Below are 21,248 nucleotides of genomic sequence, written 5' to 3'. Positions count from 1 at the left end.
TTTTAAGCGGTGATTCAACTGCAAACATAAACAATTCCGCTGTTGGATACGGCATGAGGATGAAAATGATGAAGACATTTCAAAAACATTCGACAATCGCAGAAACCAAGAAACTATTGAGAACAACTACGACAATAACTGCAATCATCTCTCTGAATAGTCTGAATTATTAGGAGGTAAAAAGAAAGATGTCACTTGCCAAATAGTGGGGTACACTTCAGGGTTTGTTGTGTACCATTTACTAAAAAGAATTAAGTGCTTGCCACCAAAAAAGAGTGGTTTCATAAATTGGTGGATATAAAAGATGTTGGCGGTTTTTGTTATGCGTCTAATGATTTACACCTAATTTGCAATGAATCTGAAAAGATCATCATCAGGCACTATATTAAAATAAGTGGTGGAAGTACACTATTGATGCGGTATAATGGTCAATTTTTGCAAATACTGCGAAGCCTAATGCACATGACGCTATTTAAAAATACAGATGCTCATACAAGTGATCAATTTCACCATATTTATGAACTGACAAAAGCAGCAGTTCAGAAATATGTGGATGTGCGTCTGCATTATATTGTTTTATTTTTCTCTCAACTCCGGGGCCCCCTTACTCCGAAACTACTGGACCTAAATCCAGGACAATTTTCATTTATTTTCTTAAATTACTACAAAACTATTTTAAATTTATAGAAAATGAGTTACTAATGTGTTGCAGAAAGTTTTTTGACATATATTTGTATTGCATAATGTTACTTGGCAGAAATGTCGTTTGGCAGAATTACCATTCGCATAGTATAATTTAGCATACAATCGCTTCGCAGAGTTTTATAATCCAGAACCATATTTTGGCATACTGTTGATGATCATAATAGTATTTTAAACGAATATTGATTTCGCAGATAAATGTATTGCATACTATTTTGGTGGCATAAAGCTATCAGGTTTAATTAAAGGTGATGTTATAAATGGTTTTAATTGACTTACCAATGTGCTGCAGTACCTAGTATGCTCTAACATAATCTGTTTTTTTATGGCAGTTGATCTTACTTTTCTGGTAGCCGTTCGTTATTGTAGAAGATCGCAGCTCTAACCTAACCTATTTTTCTGACAGCCGTTCGTGTTTGTAGGAGGTCGCAGCTCTAACCTAACCTAACCTATTTTTCTGACAGCCATTCGTTTTTGTAGGAGGTCGCAACTCTAACCTAACCTAACCTATTTTTCTGACAGCCATTCGTTTTTGTAGGAGGTCGCAATTCTAACATAACCTATTAACCTTATTTTCTGGCACACGTCCAATTTTGTCGGGGTCGCAGTTCTTACTTAACTTTACCCACTTTTCTGCTAGCAGAAAAAATCATTATGCCATAATAAGAGTATGCTGCAGGATGGTTATGGTACATAAAATTATGCTAAATGAAAGTCGGCAACAGTAATCTTCTGCTTAATGATATGCTGCAAAATGTATTGTATGCGTAGTAAATAGTAATGCCAAGTAATAGTTATGCAAAATTATCATTCGACTAAAAGTGTTTCTGCGATACATGTTATGCGAAATGTATTTCTGACAAACAATATTATGCCAGATGAGGGGAACCCATAGAAAATATATATTTGAGATTCTCACAACCCGCCCCACGGTGGGCTGAAAATCGGCCTCCATAGAAATAGAAACCGAAGTCTTAAATTTGACCTTTTTTTATTGGAATAGCTTTTGTTAGGTTTTATTATGTACCAAAATTAATCTTAGCTAATTTGGTTGGAAAAATAATTAATTATAATTTTTTTTCAAAATCTTTGTATGGCGCGTATCAGAAAAAACGAGTTTTCTCCGAAAATAAAAAGTTAACCGTAATATCCTGACAGATGATTTTAAAATGATTCTTGATTTTTCCGCATAACTAGAATTTTCCTACGGGGTGCACTTTTTTTTAAAAAAATCGATGTATTTTTTTATTTTTATCATCTTATTTTTTTATTTTAATACGGTTATACTCGTTATTTTGACTACAAAAAATGAATTTGAGTTTGATCGAACCAATAACTTACGCGTAGTGAATTTTTGTTCTAAGCAAATGTATGGAGCGTACGAGTAAAACGGATTTTTTTTTCAAAAATTAAAGGTATACCGTAATATCCTTGCAGATGATTTAAGTACCAATTATTAATGATATTTTGACATAACGCGAACTTTTCTACCGTGTGCACTTATTTAATAAAAAATAAAAAACTTATTTTTTCATGCTGAAATAGCTTTTTCTCATTGTTTTAATCAAATAAATAATAAACATACAACAGTTACAAGTAGAAAATTGAAAATAAAACCATTACATCCTTTACATTATTACCATTGTATCCTCTTTATTACATTATCTTTGTACTTAATGAAACAGTATTTAACAAATGACACATTGACAACTTATGAGTCTAAAATTAATGATCATTAATGAGGTCCGGTTACAATCGTTAGTAGATATTATGAATGCAGTTTAATCATTAAGGTTTTAATCATTATGCTTATAATTAGACGTAAAACTAATTATAATAGCAATGATATACTCGTAGAATGGTGGTGTTCATTAGTACTAGCAATAAATAGGTAAGGGGTACATTTTATATTTTAGTTCATCTTGAGCTTCTTAACCGCTAACTTACACGACCATAAACCATGGACAGTCTTATTACGAACTTGGACTTGTTTGTTATCCTAAAATCTCAAGGATCTAGTTTAAATCACGAAGCTTTGTTTGAAATAGTGCTAACTAAATCAAACCTTAACCTATCAGAAGAAGATCGTGACACCTTGAAAGAATTTTGCCGAAGATTTACAAGAGCTGCTACTGACAGATGGAAGAAAAGCCAACGGAACACAGAAAAATTTAGAACAATGTATGGATCTTGGTTAGAAGCAAATATTGACTGGCCAAGTTGCTTTTATCTTCAGTTGGATCTTCAGTTAGCCCACGCATCAACCAGCAGTGATCTCATTCCTCATACACTAAGCACATCACGCGATTGAAACGTAAACCATTCGAAGACCTCGGAACGAAGCAGAAAAAAAACAGATGCAGCGATCTAAGCGTTGAAAACACAGACGAAGTGGTGATTTCAGCTGTAAAGCTTTTAAAAGAAGATGGTCGGGGTGAAATTGCATCATTGATAGAATATATGTTAAAGAACCCAGAAGCAGTCCAGAAATTCACTGCAATCATCAAGAAGCCTGGTTCTACCGCGTCACTTACAGCAGAGAAGGCATTAGGTCTACTGATTTCTTTGAAGTTAAGTAAATGGCAATACATAACTTTAAGAGAGACAGCCATCAGAGAGGGTGCTTCAAATTTATACCCATCGTATTATAAGGTGCAGAAGGCTAAATTAGATTGTTATCCACCAACGCAATCTGTTACTGTAACGGATTTTTCGTATGAGATAACATTGCAAGCTTTGCTGGATTTAACAGTTACACGAATTTTGAATAGTTTACAGGAACAAGTAGAAGACATGCAGTTAAGTTTAATTTCTAAATGGGGATTTGACGGTGCTTCCAGTCAAAGCCGGTACAAGCAGAAAATTGGTGGCAGTGAACAAGATGACTCAAGCATTTTTATGACGACTTTAGTGCCACTAAAGCTTATCTCTGGCGACAAGACAATTTGGACAAATCCAAAACCATGTTCTGCTTCATATTGTCGTCCAAAGCAATTTACATTTACTAAAGAGAACAAAAACTTTGTTCTAGCTCAAAAGAAAAAAATGGACGATGAAATCAAAGACCTAGTGCCCACAGAACATAGGAACAACAAAGTGACACATAAGCTGAAGATGACGATGGTAGATGGCAAAATCTGCACATATCTTTCACAGGCTAAGTCAAGTGCAACATGTGTTTTATGTTTAGCTAAGCCTAATGAAATGAACAATATAGACAAAGTTTCGAAAAAAACAGTGCCTGATACTACCTTATATGAATTTGGACTATCATCTTTACATGCCCGGATCAATACCATGGAATGCCTTCTTCATATAGCATATCGATTGGACTTTAAAGAATTTTATGCAACTGAAAAGAGGGGCCTTAAACAGAAGATGGAACTACGGAAGAAGATTATTCAAGATCGCTTCAAAGACGAATTAAATCTTTTAGTCGATGTAGTAAAACAAGGTTCTGGAACAACGAATGATGGAAACACAGCACGAAAATTTTTCGAAGATCCCGAAAAAACAGCTAATATCACTGGACTGGACAAACAACTGATTCGAAGATTTGCTGTAATTCTGCAAGCTGTCACATCAGGTGAAGTAATTGACACTGAAAAGTTTAAAGCCTATTGTAAAGATACAGCGGACGACTATATTAAATTTTACAGTTGGTATAAGATGCCCCCAACAGTGCATAAATTACTGATCCATGGCACAGATATCATTGCACAAAATGATATTGTACCGATTGGTCATCTCTCTGAAGAAGCATCCGAGGCACGCAACAAAGACTTCAGAATGTTCAGAGAGCATCACTCACAAAAAAAAACGAGACAAGATTCGAACAGGGATGTTTTTAATATGTTACTTTTGTCTTCCGATCCTGTCCTTTCTTCAATGAGGCCAACAATAAGTGGAAAAAAGAAACAGGCTTTCTTCCCTGAAACTTTAGAATTATTCATTTGTCTGGAACCTCAAGAAGAAGAAGTGACAGATACCTCAAATGTGTACCCTGATTCTGAAATGGACACGGATTCGGAAGTAAGCGACCAGGAAAACTAAACTTTCAGGATTCCAATATTAGCATTAGAATACTTTTAATTAGGATAGCATTACATATACTTATTTCTGTTTTTATGTAAACCAATTATTGATAATGTTACTGATATTTATTTAATTAAGTAAATTCGTAGTATCTACTAATGATTGTAACCGGACCTTATTAACGATCATTAATTTTAGACTCATCAGTTGTCAATATGTCAAATTTGTTAAATATTGTTTCATTAAGTACAAAGATAATGTAATAAAGAGGATACAAAGGTAATAATGTAAAGGATGTAATGGTTTTATTTTCAATTTTCTACTTGTAACTCTTGTATGTTTATTATTTATTTGATTAAAACAATGAGAAAAAGTTATTTCAGCATGAAAAAATAAGTTTTTTATTTTTTGTTAAATAAGTGCATACGGTAGAAAAGTTCGCGTTATGTCAAAATATCATTAATAATTGGTACTTAAATCATCTGCAAGGATATTACGGTATACCTTTAATTTTTGAAAAAAAAATCCGTTTTACTCGTACGCTCCATACATTTGCTTAGAACAAAAATTCACTACGCGTAAGTTATTGGTTCGATCAAACTCAAATTCATTTTTTGTAGTCAAAATAACGAGTATAACCGTATAAAAATAAAAAAATAAAATAATAAAAATAAAATATATATATCGATTTAAAAAAAAAAAAGTGCACCCCGTAGGAAAATTCTAATTATGTGGAAAAATCAAGAATAATTGGTTTTAAAATCATCTGTCAGGATATTACGGTTAACTTTTTATTTTCGGAGAAAACTCGTTTTTTCTGATACGCGCCATACAAAGATTTTGAAAAAAAATTATAATTAATTATTTTTCCAACCAAATTAGCTAAGATTAATTTTGGGACATAATAAAACCTAACAAAAGCTATTCCAATAAAAAAAAGTTCAAATTTAAGACTTCGGTTTCTATTTCTATGGAGGCCGATTTTCAGCCCACCGTGCGCCCTTTCATTTGATATGTCACACGATATAGTTTGCAATACTTTTTTTATTTTTAAGTTTAGGAGGCGCCGTGAGCGCTCGAGTCGTTACTCGTTTGTGGGATCATGGGATCTCTCATCCCATTTCTATGCGGACAAAACTGTTAAAAAAAATGCCTGGGAGATTCTTATTAATAAATACAAAGAAATTGAGCCCGACGCGAACGAAGCGACGGTGAAAAGAAAGCTAGAAAACTTAAACGCAAATCCCTAATCCCTCGTCATCCTTTCATCTCTCCCAAAACATACCTGTCACTTATGCACCTGATGAGGGGCATTAGGTCACATCCAGTCACCTCCGACTCCGACTCAAACGCAAATCCCTAATCCCTCGCCATCCTTTCATCTCTCCCAAAACACACCTGTCACATATGCACCTCATCACATCCAGTCACCTCCAACTCCGAATCACTCGCCATCCTATATATACACTTCTTCGCGTCCAATCGCCGCCGGCCCCAACACAAATCCAAAACCCTAATCCCGCATCACTTTCACCTATCACATATTCTCCCATTCATATCCAAGTTTCACATCCTACTTACTTACACAAGTTACACAGAACCACCTAGGTACCCTACATGTGCCTGAACCCCAAGTTCACTCATCACTTCTAACATGGATAACGAGGGTGTAAATATCATCGACAATACGGTCGTATACTCGACTCCGGCAAACGAACTGTTAAAAGAATTATTGGTTTAAAAAATAATAATAATAGAACCGTTTTTCCCCCGAAGGGTATAAAACGGATTTTAGGTTTTAGCCGTAGCTTAAACCCATGTGAGATTACCCTTCCTATATCCATAGCTATGTATAGGTTATACCTATGCTTTAGAAGAGTACCAACATGTGACAACTATATCTGTCCCTTTCTAGCCCCGCATGAGTGGCGCTCGGCGGGATGTTGCTTCAGTACCTTCAGCCGGCAAGGCTCTAAGGTGGGTTTAAGCTACGGCTAAAACCTAAATAACTGTGTTATACCCTTCGGGGGAAAAACGGTTCTATTTAGGCTTTGAGCCTCCGCTTAAACCCATGTGAGACGTGTTTATTATCTGCCGGCGCCGCTAGATCCTCGTGAGGGGCTAGTATGTTATGAAAGCGTACTGTGAGAGAGGGTTGTAAGAAAAATAAAATGTCATAGGGTGGTAAACCTCATTCATTACTCTCATCATTTATTCTTCTTCTATCTCTATGCCTAATTCATATTGTCATTCACATACGTCATGTTTTGCTAATTAAAACCTACAAGTTAGGTTTTGTCTTTTATTTCAATTTAATTAGCAAACAAATCGTCTAATTACGAATGGATAAATATTTACGCCCTGAACGGTTTGAAGGAGACCCGTCGCAAAGCGCCGCGGCCGCAGAATGGGAACATTGGAAGAAGACCTTCAACAACTTCCTCGCGGTGCAAGTTCTCTCTTCCGATCAGGTCAAGCTAAATATTTTAATTAATCACCTGTCTCCAAATGTCTATAACTACATAAGCGAGTCTCAAACTTACGAACAAGCAATACGCGTACTAGACGGGATTTACGTAAAACCTAAGAACATCCTTTACGCGCGTCATGCTCTCGCTACACGAAAGCAAAACAGTGAAGAGACAAACACTTATATTCAAGCTCTGAAACAATTATCTAAAGACTGTGACTTCACTGCCGTCGATGGCAATACAAACTGGGACGACAATATCCGTGATGCCTTCATAGCAGGTATCTCTTCAACAAAAATAAGAGAAAGACTTCTTGAGAACCTGAGCCTAACATTGGATGAAGCACACAACCAAGCTCGCTCCCTAGAGATGGCAGAAGTCAACACATTACATTATAACAACAGCATCCCTGTGAATGCGACTATTGAAAATATACGCAATACAGCTGGTCCAAGCGGAAACCCTTCCACTGCCGCGCCAGCTCTGCGCTCTAATCGAAAATGTTTCTTTTGCGGAGGACGTGTACTCCCACGCAAGACCTGCCCCGCCTTCGACGCTTCTTGTCAGCTTTGCAATAAGAAAGGACATTTTGCTAACGTATGTCGTAGCAAGAATCAAACCAGCGCTGCCATATCTGATACGAATAATGTCAGTTCCAGCATCGTCGCTGCATCACCGTCATCGTTACGCAGAACAACGGTGCCTACGTACATCAACGGTATCAAAGCTGAAGTATTGCTAGATACAGGCAGTGCTAAGAGCTTTATGGATTCAAAGTTTGCTAAGTTATGTTCCTTGACAAGTAAGCCCAGCCAGCAGACAATATCCATGGCCTCACTAAGTCATAGTGAACCAGTTGCAGGAGAAATAAGTATCGATCTCACATTGGGTAAGCATTCATATGAGGACTTACGGTTACTGCTAGTAGAAGATCTATGTTCCGACGTCATTATTGGCCTCGACGTATTGGCTCAACATTCTTCTATTGAATTCGATTTTGGCGGTCCGAGAGAACCTTTAGTTGTCTGCAATGTGGCTGTAGCGTCCGTGCCTGCAGTGCCTTTATTCTCAAACCTAACGCCTGGATACAAACCGATTGCCATCAAGTCACGGCGGTACAGTGACGACGATCGACGTTTTATTGAGGAGGAGGTAAGGAACCTTTTAAAGGAAGGTATAATTGAAGAAAGTAGGTCACCATGGCGAGCGCAGGTACTGATTACGAAATCTGCAACCCATAAGAAACGTCTTGTAATCGACTACTCAAGAACTATTAATCAATACACTGAACTAGATGCTTACCCGCTTCCCTGCATTGAAGAATTGATTTCAAAAGTGGCTAAATACTCCGTCTTCAGCGCTATAGATTTGAAGAGTGCCTACCACCAGGTGTCAATTTTGCCAGAGGAGAGACATTTTACTGCGTTCGAAGCTGCCGGAAACCTTTACCAATTCCGCCGCATCCCTTTTGGTGTTACGAATGGAGTTTCTAGCTTCCAGAGAACCATAGATTGGCTTATTCGTACAGAAAATCTGGCAGGCACATTTGCATATCTCGACGATATAACAATATGTGGCAAGTCACCTGAAGAGCACGATACAAATTTGCAAAACTTTCTGACAGCTGCTAAAAAGTACGGTCTGACTCTCAATGAAACCAAATCTGTTTTCAAACAATCTTCCATTAATATACTGGGCTATACGATCGCTAATAATGTTGTCAAACCTGACAGCGCCAGATTAGAGCCTCTTTTAAACTTACCTCCTTCGCATGACTTGCCCAGCATGCTTAGAGCCCTGGGCATGTTCGCTCACTACTCAAAGTGGATACCAAACTTCTCTGAAAAAGTACACGAGCTAGCAAAAACGAAGACATTTCCACTAACCAACACTATGATTAAAGATTTCGGAGATCTTAAGAACTACATAGTAAAATCATGTGTTCACGCCATTGACGACAACGTTCCATTTACGGTTGAGACAGATGCTTCGGAGCACTCAATTGCAGCGACGCTTTCACAAGCTGGCAGGCCTGTAGCATTCTATTCGAGAACTCTCAATCAAAGTGAACAAAACCATTCGGCGATTGAGAAAGAAGCGTACGCAATCGTTGAATCCTTAAAGAAATGGCGGCATTTCCTCATCGGGAAGCTATTTCTGCTCATCACTGATCAGCGTTCTGTTTCTTTTATGTTTGACAAGAAACATACCAGTAAAATCAAAAATGAGAAAATTCAGCGCTGGCGCCTGGAGCTCTCTCCATACAAATATGACATAGTGTATCGACCCGGCACGCAGAACCATGTAGCGGATGCCCTCTCCCGTGTCTGCGCCATCGTCGATACACCTGCGAAGTTGCAATCTCTCCATGAAGCTCTCTGTCACCCCGGAGTGACAAGAATGGCACATTGGGTTCGTACCAAAAACTTGGCATATTCCATTGAAGAAATAAGGAACATGACGAACCAATGTCGCATCTGCTCAGAAGTTAAGCCTAGATTCTCTAAAGCAGATCCACAAAATAGACTTATAAAAGCTGTAGCGCCATTTGAAAGACTGAGCATGGATTTTAAAGGGCCCGTACCGTCCAGATCAAGTAACAAATACATCTTAACAGTGATCGATGAGTATTCCCGATTTCCGTTTGCTTTTCCATGCTCCGACATAAGTGCCAAAACTGTCATCAAACATTTAGACAGCATTTTTAGTATGTTTGGCATGCCCGCCTACGTGCACTCCGATCGAGGGACATCTTTCTTGTCGGAAGAGGTGAAGGACTATTTCAACTCCAGAGGAGTAGCAACAAGTCGTACGACGCCATACAATCCTCAAGGAAATGGCCAAGTCGAGAAACTGAATGGAACCCTGTGGAAATCTATTCAGCTAGCGCTGAAGTCTAGAAACCTACCAATAGAAAATTGGGAGGATGTCCTTCCACAAGCGTTGCACTCGATACGTTCCCTGCTATGCACAACAACGAACTGCACGCCACACGAGAGGATGTTTCGCCATCCGCGAAAATCACCAAACGGAGAATCAATTCCGACATGGCTAACTAGCTCGAACAAGGTACTTATGCGACGATTTAATCGAAAATCGAAGTACCAACCGTTGCACGGTGGGCTGAAAATCGGCCTCCATAGGAATAGAAACCGAAGTCTTAAATTTTAACTTTTTTTTATTGGAATAGCTTTTGTTAGGTTTCATTATGTCCCAAAATTAATCTTAGCTAATTTGGTTGGAAAAATAATTAATTATAATTTTTTTTCAAAATCTTTGTATGGCGCGTATCAGAAAAAACGAGTTTTCTCCGAAAATAAAAAGTTAACCGTAATATCCTGACAGATGATTTTAAAACCAATTATTCTTGATTTTTCCACATAATTAGAATTTTCCTACGGGGTGCACTTTAAAAAAAAAAATCGATATATTTTTTTATTTTTATTATCTTATTTTTTTATTTTTATACGGTTATACTCTTTATTTTGACTACAAAAAATGAATTTGAGTTTGATCGAACCAATAACTTACGCGTAGTGAATTTTTGTTCTAAGCAAATGTATGGAGCGTACGAGTAAAACGGATTTTTTTTCCAAAAATTAAAGGTATACCGTAATATCCTTGCAGATGATTTAAGTACCAATTATTAATGATATTTTGACATAACGCGAACTTTTCTACCGTGTGCACTTAATATAATAATATTAAAGCGAAAGCGGTGGTGGCCGAGTGGATATGACGCCCGACTTTCAATCCGGAGGTCGCGGGTTCAAATCCTGGCTCGTACCAATGAGTTTTTCGGAACTTATGTACGAAATATTTGATATTTACCACTAGCTTTTCGGTGAAGGAAAACATCGTGAGGAAACCTGCATACATCTGCGAAGAAATTCAAAGGTGTATGTGAAGTCCCCAATCCGCATTGGGCTAGCGTGGGGATTATAGCCCAAGCCCTCTCGCGCGTGAGAGGAGGCCTGTGCCCAGCAGTGGGACGCATAAAGGCTGAATTATTATTATTATTACCGTGTGCACTTATTTAATAAAAAATAAAAAACTTATTTTTTCATGCTGAAATAGCTTTTTCTCATTGTTTTAATCAAATAAATAATAAACATACAACAGTTACAAGTAGAAAATTGAAAATAAAACCATTACATCCTTTACATTATTACCATTGTATCCTCTTTATTACATTATCTTTGTACTTAATGAAACAGTATTTAACAAATGACACATTGACAACTTATGAGTCTAAAATTAATGATCATTAATGAGGTCCGGTTACAATCGTTAGTAGATATTATGAATGCAGTTTAATCATTAAGGTTTTAATCATTATGCTTATAATTAGACGTAAAACTAATTATAATAGCAATGATATACTCGTAGAATGGTGGTGTTCATTAGTACTAGCAATAAATAGGTAAGGGGTACATTTTATATTTTAGTTCATCTTGAGCTTCTTAACCGCTAACTTACACGTCCATAAACCATGGACAGTCTTATTACGAACTTGGACTTGTTTGTTATCCTAAAATCTCAAGAACCTATCAGAAGAAGATAATTGAAATAATTTTGCCGAAGATTTACAAGAGCTGCTACTGACAGATGGAAGAAAAGCCAACGGAACACAGAAAAATTTAGAACAATGTATGGATCTTGGTTAGAAGCAAATATTGACTGGCCAAGTTGCTTTTATCTTCAGTTAGCCCACGCATCAACCAGCAGTCATACACTAAGCACATCATCAACTGGAACCATGACGCGATTGAAACGTAAACCATTCGAAGACATCGGAACGAAGCAGAAAAAAACAGATGCAGCGATCTAAGCGTTGAAAACACAGACGAAGTGGTGTTTTCAGCTGTAAAGCTTTTAAAAGAAGATGGTCGGGGTGAAATTGCATCATTGATAGAATATATGTTAAAGAACCCAGAAGCAGTCCAGAAATTCACTGCAATCATCAAGAAGCCTGGTTCTACCGCGTCACTTACAGCAGAGAAGGCATTAGGTCTACTGATTTCTTTGAAGTTAAGTAAATGGCAATACATAACTTTACGAGAGACAGCCATCAGAGAGGGTGCTTCAAATTTATACCCATCGTATTATAAGGTGCAGAAGGCTAAATTAGATTGCTATCCACCAACGCAATCTGTTACTGTAACGGATTTTTCGTGTGAGATAACATTGCAAGCTTTGCTAGATTTAACAGTCACACGAATTTTGAATAGTTTACAGGAACAAGTAGAAGACATGCAGTTAAGTTTAATTTCTAAATGGGGTTTTGACGGTGCTTCCAGTCAAAGCCGGTACAAGCAGAAAATTGGTGGCAGTGAACAAGATGACTCAAGCATTTTTATGACGACTTTAGTGCCACTAAAGCTTATCTCTGGCGACAAGACAATTTGGACAAATCCAAAACCATGTTCTGCTTCATATTGTCGTCCAAAGCAATTTACATTTACTAAAGAGAACAAAAACTTTGTTCTAGCTCAAAAGAAAAAAATGGACGATGAAATCAAAGACCTAGTGCCCACAGAACATAGGAACAACAAAGTGACACATAAGCTGAAGATGACGATGGTAGATGGCAAAATCTGCACATATCTTTCCACAGGCTAAGTCAAGTGCAACATGCGTTTTATGTTTAGCTAAGCCTAATGAAATGAACAATATAGACAAAGTTTCGAAAAAAACAGTGCCTGATACTACCTTATATGAATTTGGACTATTATCTTTACATGTCCGGATCAATACCATGGAATGCCTTCTTCATATAGCATATCGATTGGACTTTAAAGAATTTTATGCAACTGAAAAGAGGGGCCTTAAACAGAAGATGGAACTACGGAAGAAGATTATTCAAGATCGCTTCAAAGACGAACTAAATCTTTTAGTCGATGTAGTAAAACAAGGTTCTGGAACAACGAATGATGGAAACACAGCACGAAAATTTTTCGAAGATCCCGAAAAAACAGCTAATATCACTGGACTGGACAAACAACTGATTCGGAGATTTGCTGTAATTCTGCAAGCTGTCACATCAGGTGAAGTAATTGACACTGAAAAGTTTAAAGCCTATTGTAAAGATACAGCGGACGACTATATTAAATTTTACAGTTGGTATAAGATGCCCCCAACAGTGCATAAATTGCTGATCCATGGCACAGATATCATTGCACAAAATGATATTGTACCGATTGGTCATCTCTCTGAAGAAGCATCCGAGGCACGCAACAAAGACTTCAGAATGTTCAGAGAGCATCACTCACAAAAAAAACGAGACAAGATTCGAACAGGGATGTTTTTAATATGTTACTTTTGTCTTCCGATCCTGTCCTTTCTTCAATGAGGCCAACAATAAGTGGAAAAAAGAAACAGGCTTTCTTCCCTGAAACTTTAGAATTATTCATTTGTCTGGAACCTCAAGAAGAAGAAGTGACAGATACCTCAAATGTTGTAATGGAAAAATATTTAGATAACAAAATACTTCTATGAAGCCGGACGGGCGATTAAATCTGTGTCTCGAATAGTGTCGATGAACTGTCAAGTTGGCAGCGATTCCGTGTTGCCAGGGAGATAGGTCTGAATCCCTTCGACACCAGTTCGGTCGACAACTAGTGTCCGACCGAAACATGTTTTTTTGCCGAAACCGAAACCGAAACCGAATGTTCGGCTTTGGCTCTAGTTTCGGCCGAAACCGAAACCGAAACTTTTGTAGACTTGTTAAAATCGTTGAAAAAATGTCATAAAACCGCTTTTACACACATATTATGGGGCTGTCAACAGCCAATGTCCTTGAAATTGATGTTACTTAAGCAGTTTTTTATGAAAATTACTAGAGTTAGACCAAGATAATTCTGCAACGATTTTGATAAGTTGATAACACACGTGTGAGATACGTAGTATAAAAACAAAGATCACACTTACATTTTCACGAAATAGTCCACTTTTGCTAAGCTAATACGTATATCGAAATAATAAGTTAGAACTGCTGTTTAATTACACAACTACCCTCCATGTATATTTCTTGACCATAACTGTCAGAACATTAGTAACGTAAATAAAGTATCTTATAATAATAAGCCATGATATTAAATTCGTATTAATTTGCGATTAATTATTCTATAATAAATTAAATTAAAATGTAGCAAATACATTTGTTAAATTGAATTATTATGATAACCGGATGTGCAGGAAACATCTTACTTGTTATTCCTACCAAGAAGTGGTGGAAGGGGTGAAGTCTGATCGAATATAAGCGGGTGTCTGACAGTTGTGGCTCACTTCTCAGTTGGAGAGCTAACGACGACAAACGAAGCTAAGTGTCCATTTTATTTTATTGTGTTTTTATGACTTGTATGTTTTCTTTGTGTTATAGTCTGATGGTATGTACGTTACAACCTTTAATGTGAATATAAACCTTTGATGACCTGTTAATTAACAATTGCTATGTAACGTATATTCCAACTGATTACGGGGTAATACATCATGTAGCTTATTGCTAGATCTTTATTACTGTTTTGAATTATGTCAGTGTGTACGTTAAGGTAGCCAGTGCTAACTATAAGCCACCAATATCTATTACGCAGCGTACCTACTTGACTAATTTAGCAATACAATATTAAGATTTTTGTGAATTGTGTGGTAAATAAAGCCGATTAATTGTTCAGTAAATCTACAATATACTTTTACTTACAATCTTCTTATATAAATATATTACTTAAATAATGTTTACCGTTTTTATATTCTAAACCTTGTAGTTGTCCCTATAATAAATACATTACTTTGACCAATAACTAACTGATCTTAATTATATACTGCATTACATCCTGATTTCCTATGTTATTAATGGTCTTACTATTAGTAAATCTGACACACGCAGTGCAAGTGTTATTTTAAACGTCAAAACTTTTATGAAATTATGACGTATGCTATCAAAATCATTGCAGAATTTTCTTGGTCTAACTATATTCATTCACCAGTCAAGCTAACATGTAGACACAGGGTCAACCAAAAACGCGAGCGCAGCGAGCGCGAAATTTTTTGTTAACAATATCGCAAGGCCGGGTACCGATCTTCACCTGGGCCGAAAAGTCCGAAGTGCCCCATTGAGGCGAACTTTCATGCGAAGTCAAAGCCGTGCTTAAGGCTTCAGGATAAGTAGTTGAGCACAGACTCCAACCAATGTCCATTGTATTCAAAAGCGAGACCGCAGGCCGAGCATGGCGCAGCGAGGCCAAAGGCTAAGCTGAAGTAGAGGACACGTGGAACACAAACCAATGGTAAATTGAGGTAAAAAGTGAGGCTAGTTTTCTTATTATTATCTTGCCCAGGGCCCAGTAACATGCGACAGTGCTATCTCATTCACTTATAGGTATTGACAGCCTCTTAAGACTGCGTCAACCGTCCAGTGGCGCCCTCATTAGTGGAATTGTGTTTTATAATAAACCAATTAATGTCTGTACCTAATATACATGAATCAGTATATGTAGGTATTAATATTGTTGTCCTACTTATTCCCCAACTTTTGGTCTTTGTCCGAAGTACCATTTCGTAAGTTTCGGCCCGGCCGAAAGGTTCGGCCGTTTTTTGGCCGAAACCGAAACTACAGCCGAAACATGATTTTTTGGCCGAAACTGGCCGAAACCGAAACCGAAACCGAACCTTCGGTCGGACACTATCGACAACTAGTTCTTACCAAAATAATTATTATCATTCTCGATGAACGGGTAGGAATGTATAGATTGTCGAGTCTTCCTTTCCCTTTCTTAAAAAAATATCATACCGTGCTTGTCCAGCAGCGTTTACCACGCTCTGGTCTAATTTCCGTATTTAGAATTTCACGTCAGTTTTGTTAAATGCCTTGGGATTGTAACCCTGGCAACATCGAAGAGGAGGCCCCGAGGGAGTGATTCCGCCATTTTGGGACTTGGATTTTCTTTCCCGACCCGACCTAGCCGGGGTCGGCTTTATATTAAATAATTGGGACAACGTTCTCATCTTTGGTAAGTAATCTTACATTCGTTTGTGAAGACCGTGAAATTCGGAATCTGTTGTTGGATTATGCGATTATTGACGTGAACCGTTTATTTCAGCCTGCCCTCAGGTGTGCCTTGAGGTTAACCGTTTCCCGAAAGGGCGAACCAGGAGCGTCCTGGGCACTTCGGAGTTGATATTCGATCACTCATAAACCCCGGCAAGACGATTTTCCTCCGACAGGTAAGGCGTCGTTCATATACTTTCGTCAGAAATTGTATGGCGTGCCATGCGGCCACATAAAAGTATCCCGCGTAGCGCTGAATTCTATACTGTAATATAACCCCAAAGGGTTACGCATGGAAACCCTTGTTCCTATGTGAAACGGACTCTCACGTGGCGCGGACCACAGATTCTTGGCGTGACCTGAGCCAGTGGAACTAATCCCGTACCCGGAATTTTCCAGGAGGTGTCTACTAGGGGCGCGGCCTTTGGTAGGCCAGATTCTGTGCGAGTCGACCTGTGCAGCTGGCCCCGCCAGAGTCGGAGCTATTGGAACCTCCGGCCATCTGGTCGAGAGAGAGCCGTCGACTGTCGCTACAGTGCAGCTAAGCCTTTCACTACTTTTTCCTAAACTGCGATTTTGGACTATTCACCTTTTAGTATTAACTATCCAATAGCGCAATCGACCAAGTATCACCAACAATAATTAAAACCCGGTTAGATAAATATAAATTTAGTTTACTACCAATAAGTCGTTAAGTAGTGTTTAAGCTCAAAAGTGTAAACTTAACCAGGCTGGCAATTAAATTGTACCTGTCCACTATCGGGTTATTTGTTTTATCCCCTTCAGGACCCTTAGTTTAAAATATAAGTATTACAATGTGTACCCTGATTCTGAAATGGACACGGATTCGGAAGTAAGCGACCAGGAAAACTAAACTTTCAGGATTCCAATATTAGCATTAGAATACTTTTAATTAGGATAGCATTACATATACTTATTTCTGTTTTTATGTAAACCAATTATTGATAATGTTACTGATATTTATTTAATTAAGTAAATTCGTAGTATCTACTAATGATTGTAACCGGACCTTATTAACGATCATTAATTTTAGACTCATCAGTTGTCAATATGTCAAATTTGTTAAATATTGTTTCATTAAGTACAAAGATAATGTAATAAAGAGGATACAAAAGTAATAATGTAAAGGATGTAATGGTTTTATTTTCAATTTTCTACTTGTAACTCTTGTATGTTTATTATTTATTTGATTAAAACAATGAGAAAAAGTTATTTCAGCATGAAAAAATAAGTTTTTTATTTTTTGTTAAATAAGTGCATACGGTAGAAAAGTTCGCGTTATGTCAAAATATCATTAATAATTGGTACTTAAATCATCTGCAAGGATATTACGGTATACCTTTAATTTTTGAAAAAAAAATCCGTTTTACTCGTACGCTCCATACATTTGCTTAGAACAAAAATTCACTACGCGTAAGTTATTGGTTCGATCAAACTCAAATTCATTTTTTGTAGTCAAAATAACGAGTATAACCGTATAAAAATAAAAAAATAAAAATAAAAAATATATATCGATTTAAAAAAAAAAGTGCACCCCGTAGGAAAATTCTAATTATGTGGAAAAATCAAGAATAATTGGTTTTAAAATCATCTGTCAGGATATTACGGTTAACTTTTTATTTTCGGAGAAAACTCGTTTTTTCTGATACGCGCCATACAAAGATTTTGAAAAAAAATTATAATTAATTATTTTTCCAACCAAATTAGCTAAGATTAATTTTGGGACATAATAAAACCTAACAAAAGCTATTCCAATAAAAAAAAGTTCAAATTTAAGACTTCGGTTTCTATTTCTATGGAGGCCGATTTTCAGCCCACCGTGCGTTGGTAGAAGAAGTGGAAGTAATATAAACCAACCCCACTTATTCATACGTACGGACTGAGGATGGACGAGACGACTGTGTCCAATCGTCACCTAGCTCCCCTCGGGTGCTGTGAACGGGATATCCCTGGGGTTAACGAGTATGTGGATGACGACCCCGAAAGAGCACAGTCATCGCCACCTTCATGTTCGCAACCGAATACGCCGAATTCATCACCGACTCACTCAAGCCAAGATTCGCCCTTCGCCACTCCGTCGTCGCAGTCGCCATCCGAAACTCTGCAAGAAGTGCCAGAGCCACTGAGCCCTGATGGCAATGGACCCACAGGTGTGGAGCAACCCCGGAGGTCCGGCAGAATCCGGATTTCGCCAAAGTACTTAACTGATTATATCTGGCCCGGGTGAATGTGGTAAACCTCATTCATTACTCTCATCATTTATTCTTCTTCTATCTCTATGCCTAATTCATATTGTCATTCACATACGTCATGTTTTGCTAGGTTTACAAGTTAGGTTTTGTCTTTTATTTCACATAGGTATTAGAACCTTATCTATTAATAGTTATGAAGTTATGTTATTCATAATTAGCAATGTTTCACGCTCGGGTCGAAATAGATCGCGCTTATAATCAACACAAAAGAAAATTACTTAGTATCAGGAACTTATCTAATTATTATTATTAACAATGTTTCGCACTCAGGTCGATAATGGACCGTGCTTATAATCAACACAAATAAAGGATAGGTAATTCTCTTAAGATATTGTCATTACGTCCAGGCGGAAGGATTTCCTCCCTAAAATAATGACGATAGAATGTTGTTTTTGATCTCCAATTTCCCCTTTTTAGGATCTCATCGATACTATATAGGTTACTAGTCCAGTTGTTTGTTGCAACTGCTGCCCTAAGGCTACCCGCTGATGTAGAAATACCGGCTTCTTTAAATATGGTTTTAATCCAACCCGCAATTATCGTGCGTGAAGCATTCCTAGTTGGGCCGTTGGGCCTCTTGTTGAGATGAATAGGTTGGTAAGGTTATTCGAGTTCCGTCGACTCCTAGAAGGTGAGATGAGCTGCCGTATACACCAAGTCGAACCGGATATCTGAATTTTCTGATCCTTTTCTCAGGAGCCAACCTGATTGGCGGTAGGAGTCTGGGTCCTTTTTGGAACCAAATTTTGGCCAGAAAATTTCAGAGGCCAGAGAGTTTCCTCCCGATCGTTTTGCTGGCCGTCGCCTTTGGAACTCCCAGGGGCTACATCCTCTTCCAACCTGGAGTCTGTTTCTGACGATTCGGGTTGAGACTCGAAGGAGCTGTCTAGGTCCTGGTGTACTATTTCCTGAGTAGGGTTGTTGACCCTGCCCTGGATCAGCCTCTTGATATTATTATTCTGTTCCGCCTGCATGTTTATCAACTTGTTGAACAGTTAGGTTTGCTGGCCCAGGACTGCTGCCAATAGGTGTGTTCCACTGCCTTCAACGACAGGTGGATCCCCCTTACCTCGCCTGTCCTGTTCGCTCGTATGGGGGGCAGGGGACTTTTCAGGTCTTTTTCCCTGGGTGCCAGTTGCCTCTGCCAGCTCCTCCGAAGCAGCCCGTCGTTTAAGCATCACTGGTCAGCGGGCACTACACCATCCAGACCATCGACATTTACTAATAATCGTCGTCGCCCTGATTCTGAAACGGCTGAACAGCAAATGGCCGCAGCATTTGGACAACTAACAAATGTTTTAGGTCAACAGCAAAGTGAAACTAGACCTGTTGACAAAGATGACGATTGCGATTTATATACAAAGCTATTAGCTATAAAGCTACGCGAACTGCCAAATGATGAACGGAAACTTATGATGTACCAAATAGATGGGTTGTTTATAAACAGAATCAACCAAAATTCATATGCAAGTCATACACAATCCCCTCAATATTTTTCTAGACCTTCATCAATGCCTAGTCCATATTCACGTCATACACCATCTCCTCGATTCAGAGTCATTCCGAGTCGGCCATCATCAGTTAATAGCGTTTATTCTGAACCTATTCATAACACTAAAAGTTTTTTTACCTTTCCGTCCACGCAAACCTCTCATTCAGATAAATAAAGATCTCTCTTTATAGATAAATAAAGTTTGATTTAATACATTCGATTTGTTTTATTTTACTATGTTTCTACATTAATAACTTAAAATTAATGCCGTTAAAATAATTTTCACCGTTGGTTAAAATTCTCCCACATTTTAAAGTTTGAGAACCGGTAAACAGCAAATAAGGTTAGGTTAGGTTAACTAGTAATTTCGTGTTAGTAAGACGTACGAGTATTGATAGAATTAAGGTGTCCGTGTGAATAACAATATAATAGCTCAGTAAATTCAGTGCTTTTCATTACCGACGCCACGTGCACCTAACCTAAAGCACAGTAACGTCATCATCCGAGCCGCTAGGGCAGCGGCTGCACTCCACACAGCTGGCCGGAGAGCTGGCGTCGTCAGCGGAGCGTGGCGACAGCACACACGACGGCTGGGAGCTGGTCACGGCAGAGCCACGTGTCTCCAGGTCAAGAGTATATGGAAGGCTAAGTACTAGATACTAGAGAGACAGCTGAAGCAGCTCCTATAGTACTGTTCATATCTATGGCTGTATTCGGGGAATCGGTCTCCATGAGCATGTAGCCCACAGATGAAGGGCTGCAGGTATCATGGTGGTGGCCCATGCTAGAATAGACTGAGGAAGCCTCTGTGCTCTTCATTTCTTCATGTGACTGGTAGCCAGGTCGGAGCGGTCAGGCTGCTGGGCTATGCATGCTACATTGGTGGTGGCCCGTGTCAGGGGACCGCCATTGTACGCATCATGGTGGTGGCGCAGTCGGTGATCTAGGATTGCCCGGCTGTGTTGGCATCATTTTGGTTAGCCCATGAGGGGAGTCAAGCTATGCCCGCCTTTGACGGCACCAAACAGTGCCTTAAATTAATACAACTATATGGGGAATATAGACAATTATGGGATGCGAAATGTCCCGAATTCCCGATTATACTAATAGAGGACTAAGAGAAGATGCGTGGACAAATATAAGCCAGGAAATAAAAATCCAATAACTGATTTAAAGAAAAAGATGGACTCCCTTACAGGAGGGAAAAGTCAAGAGAAGAAAAAATGCTT

General features: G+C 38.3%; 3 long non-coding RNA genes across 3 annotated transcripts; 2 read left to right on the top strand and 1 right to left on the bottom strand.

The window, feature by feature from the left end:
• Positions 1-1,935: 1,935 nt before the first annotated feature.
• Positions 1,936-5,239, top strand: LOC134654519 (uncharacterized). Its single transcript, XR_010097338.1, has 2 exons — positions 1,936-2,058; positions 5,031-5,239. It is a non-coding gene; the product is annotated as an uncharacterized LOC134654519 (long non-coding RNA).
• On the bottom strand, positions 2,559-13,660 carry LOC134654518 (uncharacterized). The gene is made up of 2 exons (XR_010097337.1): positions 11,931-13,660; positions 2,559-2,984 (listed from the first exon to the last, which is right to left on the bottom strand). It is a non-coding gene; the product is annotated as an uncharacterized LOC134654518 (long non-coding RNA).
• Positions 13,661-15,896: 2,236 nt separating this feature from the next.
• Positions 15,897-17,013, top strand: LOC134654517 (uncharacterized). Its single transcript, XR_010097336.1, has 2 exons — positions 15,897-16,430; positions 16,654-17,013. It is a non-coding gene; the product is annotated as an uncharacterized LOC134654517 (long non-coding RNA).
• Positions 17,014-21,248: the final 4,235 nt, after the last annotated feature.

Source organism: Cydia amplana, chromosome 15 (assembly GCF_948474715.1).
Source record: "Cydia amplana chromosome 15, ilCydAmpl1.1, whole genome shotgun sequence".
Lineage (NCBI taxonomy): Eukaryota > Metazoa > Arthropoda > Insecta > Lepidoptera > Tortricidae > Cydia > Cydia amplana.
This window is presented reverse-complemented; position numbering and strand designations above follow the sequence as displayed.